Genomic DNA, 22203 nt, shown 5'->3' on the forward strand with positions numbered 1-22203 from the left:
GCCCTTTGAGACTCTTTGTGATTAAGGGCTATACAAATAAAAAAGACTTGACTTGGGTTATAGCAATCCAAAGCTTTTTACAGAGGTTACTTTCCAAAAGAAACTGGAGGATAGGTTGAATCTGTGATGTCATAATTTGTATTTTACTCAAGTATTATAGAATATCACCATCCCTCAATACTATAAAATCAATTGAACAGAATAGAATAAGAATGTCTTTATTGTCATTGATTACAACGGATAATGTAATAAAGACTTCAGGGTTCATACAGCTTTTTCAAGGCCACATTCAAGCACTTTTTAAGGACTTTTTAAGATTGTTTTCATATTCATCCAGTAACACATAAAAATGCTGTGCAAATCGTGTACTTTGCAGATCCGATACTCTGGGTTTTACATATGCGACTTTGAATCATGCGTGTGCATTTAACAAGCCATATGATTTTTAGATTTTGAATTAATTTCAAATATATTCGCTTTTGAGACTAATCCCTCCCCATATGTATTAAGTTAAAATGATAGTAATATGTAGCCTTTATTTTCAGATACAGGAAGTCCTTCCCGTTACAATTTACCACTGGGAAACGCTACGTTAATTTTTTGCATTGCCAAATGTATATACGTGATACATAATATTTGCACTACCGTAAATTCCGGACTATAAGCCGCTACTTTTTTCCCAAACGTTTAACCCTGCGGCTTGTTCAGTGATGCGGCCAATTTATGTAATTTTTCTAAAGGCCGCCAGCGGCGCTCGAGTACAAAAGGTAAGATTTAGACCGGTGGAATATTTGCGCCGAGGAAGACTGCAACTTCTTGGCTTGTGCATACAGTAAATTAAATTAGCGTAAACATACCCTCATCATGCAAAATGCAAAAAGAAAGGCACATGATGCAGCTTTCAAGCTAAAAGCAATCGAGCAGTCCGATAAAGAAGGAGCGAGCGTGTTGCCAGCGTGTTTTGGAATAAGGGAGTGTGGGACGACGTCTATATGACGAAGTTTCTTTCCGACACTGAGGAAGACGACTTTGACGGCTTCAGTTCTAAGGAGGAAGATGAGGACGGTTTGCCGTGATTTTTACGAGTACGGTATGTTTTTTTTTTACCAGACCCGTTTACTGTGTTGTGAGCGTGTTGCTACCTGTCACAGGCACCGTTTGGGATGAAAGTTTTTATTATTAAAGCTTTGAAAACTCTCTCGGTGTAACGTCTTTCTTTGTAAATATGTGTAACCATGTATGATATGTATTTGCAACTGTATATTTTTGTAATGTCTTTATTTCAGACACTTATTCTGATATGTTTCCCACGGGCGAATAAAAAACGCGGGCTGACGGGAAGTGGGGACCGGTAAAAGTGAGTGTTTGTGGACGCGGCAGACAATAGTGGATGTATGTTCTTCCCACCCTTACCTTTGGAAATATACACTTTTTTCCTTGGATTACTTTCAACGGGACCCGGACTCTGCAGGTTTGCATCAAACCTTAAGTACCGGTATTATTTCCCGTTCATTTTGCCGGCTGTGATTTTTGGACCGTGTACTTTTTTGAAGGACATTCAGTTTCAATCGCGGGACTTAGTTGGGTTTGGGTTAATTTTGTGTTTGTGTTACATTTTTTTAATGTGGGCGCATGCGGCTTATGTACAGGTGCGGCTTGTGTAAGTACAACATTGGTTTTCCTCTTAAAATGTGGTGGGTGCGGCTTATAATCAGGTGCACTCTATAGTCCGGAATTTACGGTACTACACATGGCATAGTGCCTTGTTTAGATGTAGCATGCACCTATCCTATTGGGCGTACCCCGTAGGGGACAATGACGCACCATACAAGCTAATGTCAGCTGCAGTGAATCACGAGGGAAGAAGAAATGCAATGGCAAAGCGAAGGCACCAGAGAGCAGTGTCATTGTCATTTTTAAGCAATTTGTTCAGAAACATGGCAACACTTTCAAGAATTTACAAGCACTTCACCCAAAGTAAAAGCTCTTTTAAATGCTTGAAAACACAACACAAACATTCAAGCATTTTCAAGGATTTCAAGCACCTGTACGGAAAGATAAAACCAGATGAAAAGGAATAGAATTAGGAAAAAGAATTAGGTTATTTACAGGGTAGTGGTTGCGAACTGGTCTAATTTATAGCGACATCAGAAAATACTGCAAAGACATTTGCAGCAACATAGTGCAACAAGAATAAAGAACTAAAATATAAATGTACTTTTTCCTATACATAGTCAAGATATATATATTCTTTTTATACATTTGACAAAGAAATACTCTATATAGTACCTGTAAAAAATCTTTATTACTCACTTAGATTGCTTAGCCAATCAGAGCACACTGTGAATCCATGAAGCAGCGAGACCGTGAAAACTAAGCATGGGTCAATCTCCTTTGCTTTATTTTTGTTTCACTTCGTTCTTTTCAAACCATTTCATTGAAAAACCACGTGCAGTGGTACAATAAATAGCTGGCCCAAGGCATAAGCGAGCTAAGCGGCTGCTTATGGCCCCGCAACCACTAGGGGGCCACCCAAGAGTGGTTAACTTTTTTGGGTGCCAAAATTGTCCTCATTGTCACTCTATGTGTCCACTCAAAAATACTACAGAAGTACAACAAAAATACTACACAATAACTACAAAAATATCAAATATACTGCTTAAAAACTGGGACCTCATATATTATTTTGCTTTCATTCTGAATAAAAACAGTATAGAGTTACTACAAAAATACTACCACAGTAATACTATATTACAAAATGCTACTACGGAATTATTTACTCCACGATAACTACAAAACAGACAACTACAGTAATATTCCAAAAATTCGAAAGAAATGTGACAAAAATACTACTTTGGAAATACTACAAAAATACTTCTAAAATACTGCTTTGAAATTACATCAGTTATACTTCTACAGAAGTACTAAAAATACCATTGCATAATACCATAGTATAAAAAAAATACTTGAGAAATGTTACTAAAAAAATACTCTTAAAAGTATTTTATACAGATATTCTTCTTCATCGTAGGTTTTTGTTCTCACCCTGGGAACAGTCAACAACCCCCTGCCTGAGGACCTCAGGGGCCGCAAGGGCTGATATAGTAAAAGCAAATCAGACAAATAGAATGGCCCAAGACCATTAGGACATTTCAAAACTAGTAAAGGTGCCTTAAAATTGATCCTAAAAAGCACAGGGAGCCAATGCAGTGATTTTAAACCTGGTGTAATGTGATCCCTTCCCTGTGCCGCTGAGTTTTGCAAATGCAGCAAGCTAGCAATACTCTTTTTGGGAAGACCAGAAAGCAGGGTATTTCAATAATCTAAACGATAAAAAACTAAATGTCAAAGTTGCCATGGCGCCAAATTGGCCCCGCCCGTGTGGCGCCAGCTGCGGCTTGTTGAAAGATTTCTGTCTAATTAAGCTCAGTGCTCTCACTCCTCCTTTGTCAGTCCGTCAACGAACCTCTGCCCCGCAAGACGTGGGTTTTGACTCGGTCCTGTTTCCTGTTGGTATTCCCTGTCCGGTATGGTTCCCGTTTATTTTGTCCTGTTTAATATCGGCTTCGAGTTTCGTTCCCGTCTAGTTTGTCCTGTTTAATTTCGATATCCTGTTTTGATATCAATTCTGTCTGTACCGTTGTTTAATATCGGTTTCCAGTTTCGTTCCCCGCCTAGTTTGTCCTTTTTAATTTTGATATCCGGTTTTGATATCAATCCTGTCTGTCCCGTTGTTTAATATTGGTTTCCAGTTTCGTTCCCCGTCTAGTTTGTCCTGTTTAATTTCAATATCCGGTTTTGATATCAATCCTGTCTGTCCCGTTGTTTAATATCGGTTTCCAGTTTCGTTCCCCGTCTAGTTTGTCCTGTTTAATTTCGATATCCTGTTTTGATATTAATCCTGTCTGTCCCATTGTTTAATATCGGTTTCCAGTTTCGTCACCGTCTAGTTTGTCCTGTTTAATTTCGATATCCGGTTTTGATATCAATCCTGTCTGTCCCGTTGTTTAATATCGGTTTCCAGTTTCGTTCCCCGTCTAGTTTGTCCTGTTTAATTTCGATATCCTGTTTTGATATCAATCCTGTCCGTCCCGTTGTTTAATATCGGTTTACAGTTTCGTTCCCCGTCTAGTTTGTTCTGTTTAATTTCGATATCCTGTTTGGATATCAATCCTGTCTGTCCCGTTGTTTAATATCGGTTTCCAGTTTCGTCACCGTCTAGTTTGTCCTGTTTAATTTCGATATCCGGTTTTGATATCAATCCTGTCTGTCCCATCCTGTCCGGTATCGACTCCATCTGTCCGATATCTGCTCAAGCAATTGGTATTGATCTCGTCAGCCTCTGGCTTCCTATCATTCCACACCAGACTGCTCCCTAACGTGCATGACTCCCCATTTCCCGTAAAATAAAAGGCTTGAGTGAGAAACGTCACACGTTTGGGTCCTGATCCTTTTCCGGTTCATGACATAAAAGCATGCACCAGTACCTCCGTGTTTGCCTGAGAGAGAAATGGGCGGACTCTGGCTATGTTCTTGAGATGATAATAAACAATTTTAGTTATGTTTTTGATTTGTGGAATAAAATTGAGTTCAGAGTTGAAAATGACACAACTTTTTCACATAATCTAAAGCTCTAAAATCTTTCACTCTCAGATTTTCTGGACCAATGAGTGAAACCTCCGTTTTGTCCCGGTTGAACTGTAGTTTTCTGCCATCCATGACTTGATATCCGAAATGCCATTTAAAAGAGTATCTATAGGACTTGTGTCATCAGGGGACACGGCAATGTAGAGCTGGGTGTCATCAGCGTAACACTGGAAGTTGACTCCGTGTCTCCTGATGACATCCCCAAGGGGAAGCATAGACAGATTTCAGAAAAAAAGCGTGAAACGTGGAAATTAACTGTCAAATCCTAAATGTATAAAACGAGAGAAAAACGTTCACAATATAAAGTTTCATTTCGCTGAAGTCGCCATTATCAACTCGCTCAAAAGTGATTTATACACAAGGTGCAATATCTCTGTGCTTTATCGTTCTATTACATTCCCCAAAATATGAGATACGAAGTTGTTTTAGTAGCGTTTGCGCGAGGGGGGACATTAAATTTACGTTTTGGTAAAAACTGGCTACTTCTGCTTTTCAAGAAGCACAAGTTGTTTTTGGTTTTGTTTTGAAATATCCTGGAGACGGTGTTTTTGTGCAGATCAAATCTATTGCTTTCGATATCAAATGTTGGCATCCATTCATCCAGATCTGCACCGCTTATCCTCAGTAGGGTCGCGGGGGTGCCGGAGCCCATCCCAGCTATCTTCAAGCAGTGGACAGGGGACACCCTGAACTGGTTGCCAGCCAGTCGCAGGGCACACAGAGACGGACAACTCACTCGCTCATCCACACGTAGGGTCAATCTGGACCAGCCAATCAACATTCCATCCATCCATCAATTTCTGCATCGCTTATCCTCAGTAGGTTCACGGGGGTGCTGGAGCCCATCCCAGTTATCTTCCGGCAGTGGGCAGGGGACACCCTGAACCGGTTGCCAGCCAGTCGCAGGGCACACAGAGACAGACAATTTGCTCGCCCATTCACACCTAGGGACAATTTGAACTGGCTAATTAACCTGACATGCATGTTTTTGGAAAGTGGGAGGAACCGGAGTGCTCAGAGAAACCCACTCGAGCACGGGGAGAACATTCAAACTCCACACAGGAAGGTTCGATCTCGACCTCAGAACTGTGCCGCACACGCGCTAACCACTGCCCCGCCGTGCTGCTGCTAATCAACCTGATATACATATTTTTGGAAGGTGGGAGGAAACTGGAGTGCCTGGAGGAAACCCACGCAAGCACAGGGAGAACATGCAAACCCCGCACAGGTAGGCCGGTAACTGGATTTTACCTCAGAACTCTGCCACGGACGCGCTAACCACTCAGCTGCCTTGCTGCCCAAAATGTTGGCATGCATGGCTTAAACCAGAGCCTGTGGCCACCAAATATCTTTTCCTACTCTGAACAATTTTTTAAGCTAAGGTCTGAGTACGGTTGGGTCGCATCAGGTTTTTGACAAAAAAAGCTCAGATGAAAAAAATTCAAAGTTTTGCAAAGGTGAAGAACTTGACATTTTTCAGGTTTTACACCTTCTACATAATAAACTCAAAATATCTTCTAAAACTCAACAACATGTGGGACAAAGGTTGCAATAAACGTAATTTATTCATCCATCCATCCATTATCTACACCGCTTATCCTCAGTAGGGTCACGGGGGTGCTGGAGACAATTGAGCCAATTAACCTGACATGCATGTTTTTGGAATGTGGGAGGAAACCGTAGTGCCCGGAGGAAACCCTCGAAGGCACGGGAAGAACATGCAAACTCCACACAGGAGGTTCAATCTCATGACCACAGAACTGTGCCGCCCACATGCTAACCACTGTGCCGCAGTGCTGCCCTGATTTATTCAACATTTTATAAAAATAAAAAGTAGACGTTGCAAAAATACCGGCCCCCTTTGAGTAAATACTTTCTCTGGGTACTGTATTTTATTTTACAGAAAAAAAGATGAAGTAATAAAACAAATCAAGTATAAAAGCATTACATGTAAAATAAATACATAAAATAATATAGCAAAAAAGACTTAAGAACCCACATATAGTTAGTCAGTAGAGAAATGTGTGAGTATTCCTATTTAACTATGTGTATTTACAGTCTTTAACATTGGAATTTCTGAAGTCAGGTTGCCAGGATATTCCTGGTGCTCCGAAGCATGCAGCCCCTTGAATGAGACCGATTTTACGGGGTTGTAGTCTTCGTCTTGCGCTTTTTTACTCGTAGCACCGGCGCAGCTAATTTATTTAGTTTGTTGCACAACACAGGGATGATTTAGAGTTTTTTTGTTTTTGTAGAGTGCAGCCAGACCATTTGATACGAGTAAATGAATCACCACAGTGGTTGCATCCATAATAAACTCGCTCATGGGTTGCTAGACCACTGTTCTATACGAATACCAATAGGTCAGGCATGTCTAAAGTCCGGCCAGGGGGGCTAGTTACGGCCCGTGATCAATTTTTTACTAAAATAATAATATGTGCTTCGCCAGTAACGTTGACCGAAGTATATATTAAAAAAAAAATGTACGAAGTATAATAATTCACCAGTTCCCCAGATGATGGCAGTAGTAGTGGTCACCTTTCTTTTGACCTTCTGTGAGAATTTTAGCTCACCCCATTTCCAACATGGTGACTATAAAGGGAGGGGGGAAAAAAAAAAAAAGGAAAGTTGACTGAGAGGGCAAGTGGAAATTGGAGTAATTTTTTTCAAACAACTGCGCCTGCCTAATTTGCCAAGATACAATGGCTGTTTTCGAAGAATATAATATAAAGAGGTGCTGCCAGACCAAACATGCTGACTACACAAAGCTAACCGGAACAAATGCTGTGAAAAGGTGAATCAAGTGAAAGAGGCTTTCACGAGACCCTGCGGGTCAAATAACAATGCTACAAAGGTGAGCTATGAGGTGGCGATGTTGAATGCCAAGCAAAACTTTTACGGAGGGTGGATTAATTAAAGACTGTTCAAAGAATGCTAGGCGGAATAGTCCGCCATCACACATTTTCAAATTGCCAAATCTGGCCCGCTTTCTGAAAAGTTTGGACACTGCTGCCATTGGTTATACAGCCTGTCAATGCTGATGTCGAGCTCATCTCTGAAAAACAGGTGGATGCTTTAAGGCAGTGTTTTTCAAACACTGTGCCACGGCACACTGGTGTGCCAAGAGATATTGTCAGGTGTTCCTTGGGAAATTATCCAATTTGTGTGCCTGTGTGGTCTAGCGCCTGGCACAGTAATGTAGAACTTTTCCATAAAATAAACAGCAGCTGGTAACTAATTACCTTGTGCTTAGAGACAAGCAAATTAGCATGAGAAAGACTGAGCTGTGGAGGAAGAAGTTAGTGTGTTCCTTTCTTCGATTCCTGCGAAGATAACAGCTCTGCGTTCATCCAAATTGGCCCAGATTTTGCACAGAGTAAATATAAATATGAAAGATAATAAAATACTTTACTCTTTGTGTTTATTTGATTCCAATTTAAGACATTATAATATAACATCATTCTTCATTGTTAAAAACACTTATATTGTTCATAAAGGCTTCTTCTTTTTTTTGACATTTTCAGTTAGTGGTGTAGCGCGGGATTTTTCTTAATGAAAGAACTGCACCTCAGTTAAAAAAGGTTCAAAAACACTGCTTTAAGGCACCGATCCCCAAACGAAGCTCCTTGGCCGTGCTTTCCGATATGGTCCGGCCCACTGAATAATATAAGAGAGCATTTTGACGACCTTTTTTTAACATAGCAAAAGAACTGGGTGCGCTATTTTACTTGTAACGAGATTTGAACCCGGATAGCCGCGGTTGAGAGTGCCATCTCTTATCACTGGTTTACCAGTGATTATATCTCATCTCATTAGCTGTACCGCTTATCCTCATTAGGGTCGCGGGAAACTGGAGCCCATCCTAGCCATCTCCAGGCAGTGGGCAAGGGACACCCTGAACTGGTTGCCAGCCAATTGCAGGGCACACGGGGACAGACAACTCACTTGCCCATTCACACCTAGGGACAATTTTGGACCGGCCAATTCACCTGAAATGCATGTTTTTGGAATGTGGGAGGTAACCGGAGTGCCCGGAGGAAACTGGAGTGCCCGGAGGAAACCCACGCAAGCACGGGGAGAACATACAAACTCCGCACAGGAGTGGAGCTGGATTTGAACCCACGCAGGAGGTTCCCACTACATGAACTGCGCCGCCGTGCTGCCCCATGACTTATGAAAAAGGCATTGGGTTTTATCTCATTATCAAACTATCATTAGTCATGGTACCAGAGACGAACGTTGATTTTGTTGTGTATTTCGTGTCTGAAAAATGGCAATAAATTTGTCACATACAGTGCTTGGAATTGAATAGAAAACATTCGTTTCTGGTACTCTGTCAAGTAATGAGATAACATCTACTGCCTTTTTACAAGTCATCTGTACCACTAGTGGTCCAAATGCTCTGATAACTAAGTTGAACTTGGACCTATTATTTGTTCCATGGACTTTTTTAAGTTTCTACAAAGTTTGATTTGGTTATTATTTATTTATTTGGTTTTTATTATTTAAATTCTAAATTTTGTTCTGTAAAGAATCCAGAAGGTTCATTTCCTTGTGGCTTTCTGGAAAACAATATATGTTTACATTTAGGCACTCTTTTCTGTTACAAACAGACTCTGGCCTCTCATCAGAGAAGGGAAAAGTTAGGCTTAGAGACCCCTGTTTTAAAGCGACAACAACGGCGACCAGATGATGAAGGTGCTGTATTCGTGTCAGATCAGGCGGCTTCTCCTGCTTCTGGTAAACTTGGAAACCAGTATTATCTGTTTCATGTGCTGACGCAAACTCCATACCAAAACGTCCTGGAGATTTACGGGCACCGTCAGGCTGTACTTGACATACCACAGCAAGTTGTTTCCCCGACGATGACCAGGGTGGGGGGGGATAAATAAATGAATAACAATTGGTTCGATGCTACGGAACATTTTGAGTGGTTGGAACTCCCCAAAAAAATCATAAATGTCTCGGTTATCACACATTTAAGTTCACGTCCAAATGATATACACTGACATTGATTGTGTCACAAAAGCAACTCATGCCATGCCTACTATGGAAATACTACAAAAAAATCACTTAAGGATATACTACAAGAATAGTACAAAAACAAAACTACAGTAACACTACTTGTTGGTGATAGGAATGAGTGGAGAGGTGTTGTAAAAGGATAGTGGGAGGTGTGGACTCGTTCTAAGGGATGGGCAGGGCACCTGTATGATGCGGCAGGGGTAAACCAGTGAAAGCTGTCGGGCCCTGAGTGTGTTGTGTCACCCTGACCCGAGTGACATGGGCGATTTCTTGTGTCCCGTTTCATCTGGAGGGACGAAAGCATGAGCAACTTGGGTGCCGAGGTGCCCAACTTGTTTGGCATTTGGGTTGGCCATGGTCCAGAGATATTTGTGTGTGTTTTTTGCTATTTGTTTCCCTTTTTATTTTCTTTGTTATTGTATGTGTTTGTTTTTCTGTTGGTCACCCCTCTTGAGGGATATGACCAAAGTAAATAGATAGATAACACTACAAAAAAGCTATAGAACTTCAAGAAAAAGCTGACTTCAGAAAAAACTAAAAAACAAAATAACAAATGAAGTGCTTAAAACAGGAAGCTAATGTGGTATTTTGCTCCAATTGTGGTCGTTTCAATACCAATTTGATGAACTTAATAGATTTAAATAGAAGTATAACAAGGGGCAGCACGGCGGCACAGTTCTAAGGTCTTGGGAACCTCCTGTGTGGGTTCAAATCCAGCTAACGGACTTTCTGTGCGGAGTTTGTATGTTCTCCCCGTGCTTGCGTAGGTTTCCTCCCATATTTCAAAGACATGCATTCCAGGTGGATTGGCCGGTCCAAATTGTCCCTAGGTGTGAATGAGCGAGCCAGTTGTCTGTCCCTGTGTGCCCTGCGATTGTCTGGCAACTAGTTCAGGGTGTTCCCCTGCCCACTGCCCGATGAATGCTGGGATGGGCTCCAGCACCCCCGCAACCCTACTGAGGATAAGCGGTGCAGCTAATGAGGTGAGATGATAAGTATAACATGTCACATGCAGCATCTGACTCCTAATAGTTGCCAACACCCGGAGTAGAACATGGACTGAGTTTTAGTAGGTATGCAATTATCAAGCATTAGGGGGCCCTAAATCTCATTTTGCTTAGGGCCCCATGAAACCTTGGGCAGGTCCTGCTGGTCTGCATCCACCAAACACGTGTATGAGCTGTTTTGCAGTGATGAGAGCATCCTGCGGGCCTCGCTTATCGTGTGGCCTCATAATGTGCCCATAAAATCAATACATAAAGAAATCACTGTGGGACGTTTCACCGAAGCCTGGGTTTCTAGCCATATATCGAGGTACACTATGCCGATCTCACCTGTATATTGACGCTGCCCTGCCACGAACCACTGCATCGGTTCCGCTCGGTCACCCATTTCCCCCCAAACGGAGACAAGCCCCGCCAGACTCAAAGATGCGTCGGGGATCTCAAAGTCATTGATTTGTGACCACCAGATTTGTGACCACCGGCAAGCTGTCATTCGAGGGGGAAGACGCTTGCTCGATGGAATCCGCTGCAAAGATGTCGATTCTCAGAGCAACACGTCTTCTAGGAGCGAGGCTGCTCCCGTGCGTGTTTTTGTTCTCCTATCCCGGATAAAAAACGGGCGAGATCAAAAATCCATGTTTGTAGTCAGCGGCGTGTGCGTGTTACCAGGCGCCGGGCGAAAACAGAGGCGGCATTCCACGAGGAGTGGGCCCATCCCCCGGTAGATAGCGATATGGAATTAGATAGGAAGATGCGGTTTCCCTTCCGCCTTTCGATGCGCATATCGCATTCCGATTTTGGATTGCGCATACTACATGACTCGTCTCTTAAACGGAAGGCGCTCGTGAAATCTTGCGGAGAAAGAGCGCCACTGGTGGTTTGTAGGGGTGGGCGGTAGTCGTGTGTCGTTCGAGAACAGAACGGCGTAGTTGTCCGGCTCTTTGGAGTGAAGGACGAAAGACTCCTATTGATGGGGAGCCTGTTCAGTTCGAAACACCCGTTCACTTCCCCCCCCCCCTCTCTCTCTCTCCCTCCCTTTCTTTTTATTTCATTCTCTAACTCACAGGTGTCAAACAGGCGGCCCGCGGGCCAGATCAGGCCTGCTAATGGATCCGACCCGCGAGACAACACTCAGAGAAGCGCAAGAGAAAAACAAGCTACAGGTTGAAAACTTGAAAACTTGATGTTGCCAAAGCCAGGTGCTTCTCACAAAGACACTGCACTTGTATTTATTTCTCTCTCTCTCTTACTCTCTCTCTCTCTCTTTCTCTCTCTCTCTCTCTCTCTCTCTATCTCTTTCTCTCTCTCTTCCACCCCTTTTCCCACTCTCTGTCTCTGTCTCTTTCACTCTCTGTGTCTCTCTTTTTATCTTCCTTTGTTGCTTTTTGTCTCTTTCTCTCTGTGTGTCTTTTTAACTTCTTTTGCTCTAACTTCCTTTTCTCCTTTTCTCTTTCTCTCTTCCTACCCTTCGCACTTTCTTTTCTCTTTTCTCCCCTTCTGTCTTTCTCTTTCTCTTTGGATTTATTTCTTCCTCTCCCTTTCTTTCCCCCTCTCTCACGACTTCTCTTATTATATATTTTGTTTCTCACGCTCTCTCCCTCTCTCTCTTTATTTGTCCCACCCTCTCTCCTTTTCCCTCCCTCTTTCTCTTATTTCTTTATCTCTCTTTTTCTTTCTCTTTAATCTACTAGTCCGGCCCTTGACAGAATGTTTGTTCTATCGTGTGGCCCCAGAGTTCAAATGAGTTTGACACCCCTCCTCTAACTATTGCTCTCCTATTTCTGCCTCATCTTCTTTCTTTAAATTTTCCACCCCCTCTCCCTTTCTCTCTATTTTGATCTCGCTATCTTTTTCTCACGCTCCTTCTCCCTCTTTCAATTTCTCTTTCTCTCGCACTCCTTCACTTTTCCTGTAACTCTCACTCATTTTCTTTTTATTTTGTTCTCCTCATGTTTACACTCTTGTTTTCTCTTTCTCACTTCCCCTTTTTCTTTCTCTTTCCCTCCATTCTCTTTTTCACGGTGTGCCTCTCTCTTTTCTTCTCTCTCCTTCCCAATCTCTCTTTTCTCCTCTTTCTTCCTTTTTCTCTCTTCATTTTTTGTCTCTCTCTCTTTCTTTTACTCTCTATCTCTTTCTATTCTACTGTTTCTCATTCTCTCTCTCTCTCTCTCCCTCTCTCTATTTTTCCTCTCTCTTTATATCTCTCCCTTTCTATTTTTACTGTCCTATTCTTGCTTTCTTTGTCTTTCTCTTTCCCCTCATTCTCTTTTTTACACACTCTCTCTCTTTTCCATTCTCTTTCTTCCTGTCTCTGTCATCTTCTCTCTTTTCATGTCTCTCTTTCTCTCTCTCTCTTTTCCTCTCTCTGTTTTCCTCTCTTTCTCTCTTCACTTTTTGTCCCTCTCACTTTCTTTTACTCTTTTTCTCTTTTACTGTTTCTCCCTCTCTCCCTCCCTCTCTCTCTCTCTCTTTGTCTCTCTCTCTCCTTTTCTATTTTTACTCTCCTTGTCGCTTTATCTCCTTATCTTATATCTCTCTTTCTTGTTTTCTTTGTCTTTCCCTTTCCCTCATTCTCTTTTTTATGCTCTGTCTCTTTCTCTCCCTCCCCCTCTCTCTCTTCCCCTCTCTATTCCTCTTCCATTCTTTTCCTCTCATTTTCCTTCCTGAGCCTCTCTTTCTCATTCTCTCTTTCTCTCCCTCTTTCTCACTGTCTCTTTCTCTTTCTTTCTCTCTTTCTTTATACTTCTATCAATCTATTCTTATTATCTTTCTGTCTTTCTCTTTTTTCTTTTTCCTTTTCACTTTCTCTATCTCTCTCTCTATTTCTTTATATTTCTTTCTTTCTTTCTTTTTTCATTCTCTTTTCCTCTTTTTTCATTCTCATCATTATTTCTTGAAGGCACTCGTTACTTGTCAATATGAGTGTCGTCATCTCTGTTGTTTGCTTAGTATAACAATTTGAGAATGCCTAAAATGGATAAAAGTTCACGGTATATTGAATCAGTAAATGCTTTTATAATATAGCAGCATACTACGTTTTCAAAATTATATAATTTGATGCATAATCTGTCATTATTATTTGGTAATATATAGTTTTTTAAAAAATCTTAAGAAGCGTTCGAGAGTCAAAAATCCAGGTTCTTTGCAGTAAGCCAAGCCCAAAGAGCCGGTTCTGTAAAAAGAGCCAGTATTCCCATCACTAGTGGGTGGTAGTTATGTGTCGTACGTAAACAGAATGGCTTTATAAGCCGGTCATTGGAAGAACACGACGGGAGCCGGCTCCCCGCCAAAAAAGAGCCGGTTCGCTTCGAGACGTGTATTTCTCTTCTGATTGGTCATTATTTATTTTTTTCTCCTTCTTGTTGACTTTAAATGTGTTTAATCTATAAAAAGTTACATTTGTTGTGTTTCATATCTTTTTTGTAGATCTGTCATGAATTTTATCGAAGTTTCCTGTGTTTTTTTTTTCAGGGGTAATGTGTTTCATGATTAGATTTTTTTATACACAAAAATGTCAAGTTTGTTCTTCTTCTCAAGTTTATTTGTTGTTGCACTATCAACGTCAAAGTTTAAGAGAGTTAAATGTTCCATGTAAAGTTAAAAAATAAAATATATTAGAATTTAGTAGATAGATAGATAGATAGATAGATAGATAGATACTTTGTTCATCCCCGAAGGGAAATTCACATTTCCAGCAGCATCCCTGAGCTGAGAACAATCGAGAACAATCGAAAATAACACGGGAGCTGCTGGAGTGGCTGCCATTCGTGACGGCGCCGGAAGAAAAGATTCAATTTACTCCTGTAATAGATTTTAGACTTTGGTGTATTACCGCCTCCTAGCTGACGTTTCCCAACGCCTTCTAGCAGGCCTCTGTGTCACCAACTTGAGATCTGATCGGCAAAACCAACAATTTCATCGTCGCTGATGATATGTCTTAGGACCTGCAAATTTGCGTGTGAAGGCCCCCGGGTAGATTTCTGAGCCTAACAACAACTAATAGCTGAAATCTGATTGGTTAAATGCTTGAATATGAAAGTACACATCTGGAAGCAGCACGACCGGGGAGACGCAATGAAAGGAAATTGACGGACGATTGTGTCACGACCAGAACGGAATTAGGACCCAGATGCGTAACGTTAACTACAGGTTTATTGAGATAAAGAGGAGAAGCTCGCTGGACGCGGGAAGCAAGCCGCTCACAGAATCGGAACGTGTTCCGAATGCGGAAGTGGATCTTCTGGAGCAGGAGATCGTGGTGTCGAAGACGGGAAAAAAACAGGTTTACAGCCGGGACAGGAGAGCAAAACGTTGTCGGGATCAGAACGAGTCGTAAGCCAGGACGGGAGAGCAAAACGTGGTCGGGGTCAAAAAACAGGTTGTAGCCGGAGACAAACGGGCAAATCAGGAACGGACGGGTGGAAAACTGGTGAAAAAAGCGGGACTGACAGGAGTCAGAGTGAAAGTGCTTGCCTTGTATAAACAGAGGTTTGCTGACGGACTGACAACATGGGAGTGAAAGGACTGAGCTTAAGTAGGACAGGGAACCAATCAGGAAGCCTGCAGCGGTTGGCGCAAAACGAGCGGGCATAGGTGAGATTAATCAGTCATCATGACAGATTGGGAATTATTTGATAGGTATCCGTGGACAAAGTATAATAAGCATCCACATATTTCAGATATTTTTAGGCCATCAGAGAAGGCCTTGTAGGCCCTCACTGCCCACCGCTTTAAAATATATATAAAACCAAGGGCACAGGTTTGGTTTTGGGTTTGGGGGCATTAGTGGGAACATAGCACATTTTGAAAGTGATCACATAACGATAGTGTGGAAAAAAACAATGATTGCGCAGTGTGGAGTTAGCCTTATTAAGCAGTTATTATAAAAAGTGGACTATTTAAGTTATGAAAACAGATTAGACTGAATATGACGTGTTTAATTGGGGTGACTCATTGAGCAATGTGGCCAAAATGCCAGTAGGGCGACAGAGTATTGGGTTTTGAGACGTAGCAGGTACCATATCTCATTTGGTGTGTTTTATTGCCGTTTTTGCTGATGTGGAAAACAGTGACAACAATTTTTGATTCAAAACATTGAATTAATCTCTTATAGTAGTTCGTAGTCTGTACCAGCTCTTTGAGACTTCTTGTGATTAAGGGCTATACAAATAAACATCACTTGACTTGACTCGATATAGGACACAGCGTATTTTTGAAAAAAGTGATCACATCTTATTTATAGTGACTAATCAATGATTGGTCGATATAAGTGGGGACATAGCACATTTTTAAATATGATCACATAGCATTAGTGGGGACAAAACAATGTTTTGTGAATATTGGTGGGGATATGCCCCCTTTGTCTAAGGTAAAACTACGCCCTTGTATACGCCCTACCGGCCTAACCCAAAAAACAAAAATGACGCTAAATGATATTATAGTAAACTGTAGCAAACACTGCCATCTTCAGGCGAAAGTTTTTAGCAGAAAGAATTTCGCCACGAGACATCAGGTATAAAGCATTGAGTTTAATCAAGTAAATACAAATAAACATAAAGAAATAAACTAAAAATCTGAATTTATATTCGAAGAGTTTTTAAGTTAATTTAACCTGCCATTTGGTCCCGTTTGGCCTATTTTTTTCCATTTGCCTTGTTATTGTTATGTCAATAAAGACAACAAAATACTGCACGTTATCCTGTTAGTATAATTTTGAATGAAAACAATCCGGGGAAAATAGGATGAAAGAAGACCCCCCCTATTTTGTGCACCAAATGGTACGTGCCGGTCTGGTTTCCATTCTCCTCCCTTCTGCTCTCTGCGCCCTCCATCTCCCTGCGTTGTGTCATCCTCGCATATTTAAAGGCATTGTGACATCCAGTGACCGCTGTGGTCCTTCAATCGTGCAATTATTCTAGAAATTGCAGAGAAGCCGCAGAAGAGGTAGGTTATTTCCGTTTTGCTTCATTTAGCAAGAGCACTGTTAACGTGTACTATTTCTGCAAAACGATCGGCATTGATAGCTGCAGGCTCCGTGTGATGTAAGTTAAAATGTGATGTCTGTTCGTGAGGGTCTTCTTAACTCAGCTGGATGCCTCTGCATTTCTTATTTTTCACTTCCACCTGTTATAAATCTGATCATTCTTGGGGAAAGAGTGGCATTCGGGTGATGTGCAGCCTCTGCAGAGCTGCAGTGGTACAGTAGTCCAGTATGCTAGTCATTTCGGATGACTGGGTTTTCAAAAGGAGGCAAACACTTCTAACCTCAAACGTGCAACGTTATTGGTGTTTTAAGCAAAATAGTGAAAAGGTCTTAAACCTCTTACTCACATCCAAAATTTTATCCTTCAAGGTCACGTGTAAGGCCCTCCTGACACCAGTTTGATAACGCTAAACAGTGACTGAGATTAAAGCTCCCATATTTAGCGATGATTTTTATTTCTGAAACTAAATAATGTGGAACATGTACTTCTGTGTGCTATATATGACTTCTATGTTATAGTGAAGCAGCAGCAGTACAGACAATCCAGCACCTCCCTCCCAGAATCCATGGAATCAAAAGCCAAGTCGGCTCCTGCGCCCAAAGGGCCGTCAAAAGCTGAGAAGAAGGAACCGGCGGCCTCCCGTAAAGCGGAGCCTGCCCCCGCCACCCCAGAGCCAGAGATCCCTCCCCCCCAGGATAAAAGCGATGCGGGCGACGGGGCCCCGGGATGCTGCACAGACTCTCTGGAGCACCTGAAACCTTTCCTCATCGGCGGCGCCGTCATCGCGGTCGGGGCCGTCTTGATTGGAGCCATTTTGCTGGCAAGGAGAAATTAAAATACTCTCATGGAATAACATGATGTGAAATTGGTTCTCAAATAATCATGGTTGATATTGAAGAGGGGGGGCTTGCTTTTTATTTGGGGTAACAAACACGAGATTTTTCGAAAAAACAAGCTGTTAGGATTACAAAACTCTCAAGATGGCGTTTATAAATGCTATCATCTATTCCAATATTGAACACCGTAATTGTCCTTTGTTCAATTTCCATTGCCTTCCAGAAAATTGTACTCTCGTTGATTCATTATTGTGATATAATTTGAATAACGCAGATTCACTTGTGTCTTTGAAAGTGCAAACAAAAAAAACTCACGTTATATGATAATTTCATAGAAGAGGAACTGCTCGGGCTTATTAATAGCATGTGGGAGAATAATCCTGATGTGTTTATATGTCGGACTAGTATTATTCCTTAAAGCAGGGGTAGGGAACCTATGGCTCGGGAGCCATATATGGCTCTTTTCATGAGTACGTATGGCTCCGAAATAAAATGTAACTATTGCACATCTCTGTGGCGTTCCAAAGTCAAGTGATTTCATCCCGATTTTGGTCCATATAAAGCCGAAGCAACTTCGATAAGAAACCATTTAAACTGATAAATAAAAACGCTGGCAAACGACTTTGATTGGGTAAGCAGTACAGGTGGGCGGATCCCTGCACACAGCGCAAGGCACTTCCTTCTCTCTCTCTCGCTCAATGCAGTCTACACCGAAAGTGAATATGACGACATGCTTATCGTTTGCAGTCATTTGTGACATTTTTACAAAAGAACTTTGCATGCACATTGTTTTGAAACCGTTATTAAGGACAAATTTCATGGAAAAAAATGGCCTCAACACTCTTAACTGAAGGTGGAAGACAAATTGTAAATGGCATATTTACATTGATTTGGGACACGGGATTTGGCATTATTATCATTTCATACATTTGATGAAATCATTAAATAACACACAGTGAAATAAAATGTGCTGAAGAATTAGCGTTTGTCTAGAGAGCGTGTTTGGCAGTTTTTTCAATTTTGTCTGAAAATATATCATGTGGCTCTCTCAATTTCTTTTCAAAACATTTTTTGCTTTTATGGCTCTTTGGGTCAAAAAGGTTCCTGACCCCTGCCTTAAAGTATATCGTAGAATCGGGATGATTTTTCTGTTATACTCAATCATAGCATCAAATCAATGTATGACACACCGTCTGCAACCAAAATGCAACCTTCTTATCGTAAATACTTCATTGTAGACTGGAAAACCAGTCATTAGTGGTCCGGTATCGAAGTCCAATGCCTGCAATCGAATCAGGCTCCATTGCGCCGTGCTTTGCTCCTCGTGTATCCCATCAAGAGCAACCCTTTGTTTTCAGCACCTTATGAATTACTCAGTAGAGATAGATAGATTTAGAGTGCTAATGTAAAGGAAGTAGATTAGTCAAGTCGTCGTGATTTCATCTCTGTACACTTTGCATGCGTTCCCGGCATCGTCATTTCACTGGTTGCAAAGGAACTTGTTTACAATGTATTAATTATCGTAAATGGTTCGTGTACGTCGGTACGTTTTCACCTCAAACGCATCGTAATGACTCAAAGCCGAACCTAGAACCAACTCCACATGCCATTGTACAAATCCGTGTACCAGAAGTTGACTTAATGACATCGGAACAACAACAGCGTATAAATGCAATAATTCGGGTAGGATTAATCAGTTAGCAACTAATGTTGTGCCGTAGCAAGTTACTTCGGATAAATGATGATGTAATAACACTAGTGTTTAAGAAAATGACGATGATGTTGGGTGACAGAAAGTATGTAATTATGGCGACCGATGGTTTTGGTATATTTTTGATATACAGCGTATATTTGAAAAAATTATAGATAATACCCTCCCTCCCAGAGTGTATACAAAGAATGTAGTTGTGATGCAACCTTTATTAAAGGCCGTGAACCAAATAGAAATGGGTGTTTGTTTTATCTGAAATTGTGAACGAGGAAATGTACTATTTTTGAAGTTTGTTTCTGGCTCCTGGGCCAAATACAGGGAAACTTTGTGTTTTTTCACATTTTTATTTGCAGTCATGGTTATTTTTGTCTCGGTTGCCCATTGCCCCCAATTGGCCCCGCCCGGTTGGCGTCAGCTGCGGCTTATTGACTGATTGGCTTCCTTCCTATTTAAGCTCAGTGCTCTCATTCACCCTTTGTCAGTCCGTCAAAAAACCTCTGCACCTGCAAGACGTGTGTTTTGACTCTGTCCGGTATCCTGCTTGTGTAGCCTGTCCGGTATCGATCCCGTCTATCTCGTCCTGTTTGATATCTGACTCAAGTCTCCAGTGTTTGGTATCGATCCCGTCTGTCTCGTCCTGACTGATACCTTGCTACAATCTCCAGTATTGGGTATCGTTCCCGTCTATCTCGTCCTGTTTGAAATCGGGCTCCAGTCTCCAGTGACTGGTATCGATCCTGTCTGTTTCGTCCTGTCTGATAGCTTGCTACAATCTCTGGTATCCGGTATCGATCCCGCCTGTCTCATCCTGTCCGATATCTTTCGCCAGTTTCCTGTTTCCAGTATCGATCCCGTCTGTCTCGTCCTCTCTGAAACCTTGCTACAATCTCCGGTATCAGTCCCGCCTGTCTCATCCTGTCCGATATCTTTCGCCAGTTTCCTGTTTCCAGTATCGATCCCGTCTGTCTTGTCCTGTCTGATACCTTGCTACAATCTTCGGTATCAATCCCGCCTGTCTCATCCTGTCCGATATCTTTTGCCAGTCTCCAGTTTCGGGTATCGATCTTGTCTGTCTCGTCCTGTCTGATTCCTCGCTACAATCTCCGGTATCCGGTATCGATCTCGCCTGTCTCATCCTGTCCGATATCTTTCGCTAGTCTCCAGTTTCCGGTATCGATCCCGTCTGTCCGTTATCTGCTCGTGTATCTGGTATCAATACTGTGTGTCCCGTCCTATCCTGTATCCACCCCGTCTGTCCAGTATCTGCTCGTGTATCTGGTATCGATCTCGTCGGCCTCTAGCTTCCTGTTGTTCCACGCCGGACTTCTGCCTTACTTCTTCCGCCCAGCCGAATCACAGGCGTTTGTGATAACGTGCATGACTGCCCCATTCCTGCAAAATAAAGCTTGTGTGAGAAACATTACGCATGTGGGTCCTCCTCCTGTTCTGGTTCTGACAATTTCATTCAATACAATCTTGTTATGCATGATTATTTAACATCACAACATGTTCATAATGGATACATGGTAAATTTATGGTACAATTTTATATTCTGTCTGTGTTTTAAAGTCTTAGGCATGAGTGAGAACAAAAAAATGTGATGTAGCTCACGGTTCACGACACTCTTAACTGCATGGGTTGTCGAGCACCGATGAGGAAGCAACTCTGGACAGCCTTCTCCACTGTTGACCTGTTTTTGGGTCGTGGCAAAGTTGAAACCAGTCCATTCCTTAATGTTGTGGGCCCAGTTCTTCTTTTGTCCCCTTGGACCAGGGGTGTCAAACTCATTTTAACTCGGGGGCCACACGGCAGAACAAACATTCTGTCAGGGGCCGGACTAGTAGATTAAAGAGAAAGAAAAAGAGAGATAAAGAAATAAGAGAAAGAGGGAGGGAAAAGGAGAGAGGGCGGTGCAAAGAAAGAGAGAGAGGGAGAGAGCGTGAGAAACAAAAGCGATAAAAAGATAAGTCGTGAGAGAGGGGGGAAAGAAAGGTCGGGGAAGAAAGAAATCCAAAGAGAAATAGAAAGACAGAAGGAGAGAAAAGAGAAAAGAAAGTGTGAAGGGTATGAAGAGAGAAAAGAGAAAAGGGAGAAAAGGAAAAAAGGTAGTTAGAGCAAAATAAGTTAAAAAGACACAGGGAGAGAAAGAAACAAAGAGTAACCAAGGAAGAGAAAAAGAGAGACACAGAGTGAAAGAGACAGAGAGTGGGAGAAAAGGGGTGCAAAAGAGGGAGAGAGGGAGAGAGAGAGAGAGAGAGAGAGAGAGAGAGAAATAAGTACAAGTACAGTGTCTTTGTTCGAGGCACCTTTCTTTGGCAACATCAAGTTGACATGTTTTAACCTGCAGCTTGTTTTTCTCTTGCGCTTCTCTAAGTGTTGTCTCGCGGGCCGGATTCAATCCCTTAGCAGGCCTGATCTGGCCTGCGGGCCGCCTGTTCGACACCTGTGCCTTGGACTGTGCCGTGGAGAATTATCTTGAACAGTCGTGATAATCTTGTGACGTGACTATACATCTGAATTTTCTGTCTGCGCACAGTTAACAACAGTTCTTCTTAGGGTCCAATTTGCCCTCTGATGGTGTTGCGCACTCGTTTCGTTTTTCACATGGGCTAAGTAGCTGATGCCCAGGAGTCTCCTGTAGGATTTCCTTTACAGTTTTGCTGTGAGAGTCCATGTCTCGCAAGCGTAGAGGAAGATGGAAGTAACCAGTGCTTGTAAGAGTCTGATCTTTGACATCACTAATATGGTCTTTGCCCTCCAGATGAGTTTAAGTCTGGAAAGTGCGGCTGTGGTTTCAGCTATCCTGGCCATTATTTATGGTTCTGACCCCTCTTCTGATATGACGGCTCTAAGGTATTTAAATTTGGTGACAGGTTCGAGCTCTCTGTGGTTGATGGTGATGTTTTTGGTGACACCTTGGGGATTGTTGGTCATTACTTTTGTTTTTCTGTGCTGATTTCCGTCCCAAATAAAACTACAGTAACACTGTACTACAG

At 42.0% G+C, this 22203-nt stretch overlaps 1 protein-coding gene and 1 long non-coding RNA gene across 2 annotated transcripts in view; one reads left to right on the forward strand and one right to left on the reverse strand.

The window, feature by feature from the left end:
* dagla (diacylglycerol lipase, alpha) overlaps positions 1-11552 on the reverse strand; it is a 65956-nt gene extending 54404 nt beyond the window's left edge. The window contains exon 1 of the mRNA XM_088333666.1: positions 11007-11552. The gene's annotated coding sequence lies outside the window, so the exon portion shown is untranslated. The remainder of the gene's footprint in view (positions 1-11006) is intronic.
* A 4913-nt stretch (positions 11553-16465) lies between these two features.
* LOC148366847 (uncharacterized) lies at positions 16466-19443 on the forward strand. The gene is made up of 2 exons (XR_015850245.1): positions 16466-16619; positions 17179-19443. It is a non-coding gene; the product is annotated as an uncharacterized LOC148366847 (long non-coding RNA).
* The last annotated feature ends 2760 nt before the right edge of the window (positions 19444-22203 follow it).

The sequence above is a fragment of the Urocampus carinirostris genome, chromosome 4, assembly GCF_059441175.1.
Source record: "Urocampus carinirostris isolate Australia breed hairy pipefish chromosome 4, RoL_Ucar_1.0, whole genome shotgun sequence".
Classification (NCBI taxonomy): Eukaryota; Metazoa; Chordata; class Actinopteri; order Syngnathiformes; family Syngnathidae; genus Urocampus; species Urocampus carinirostris.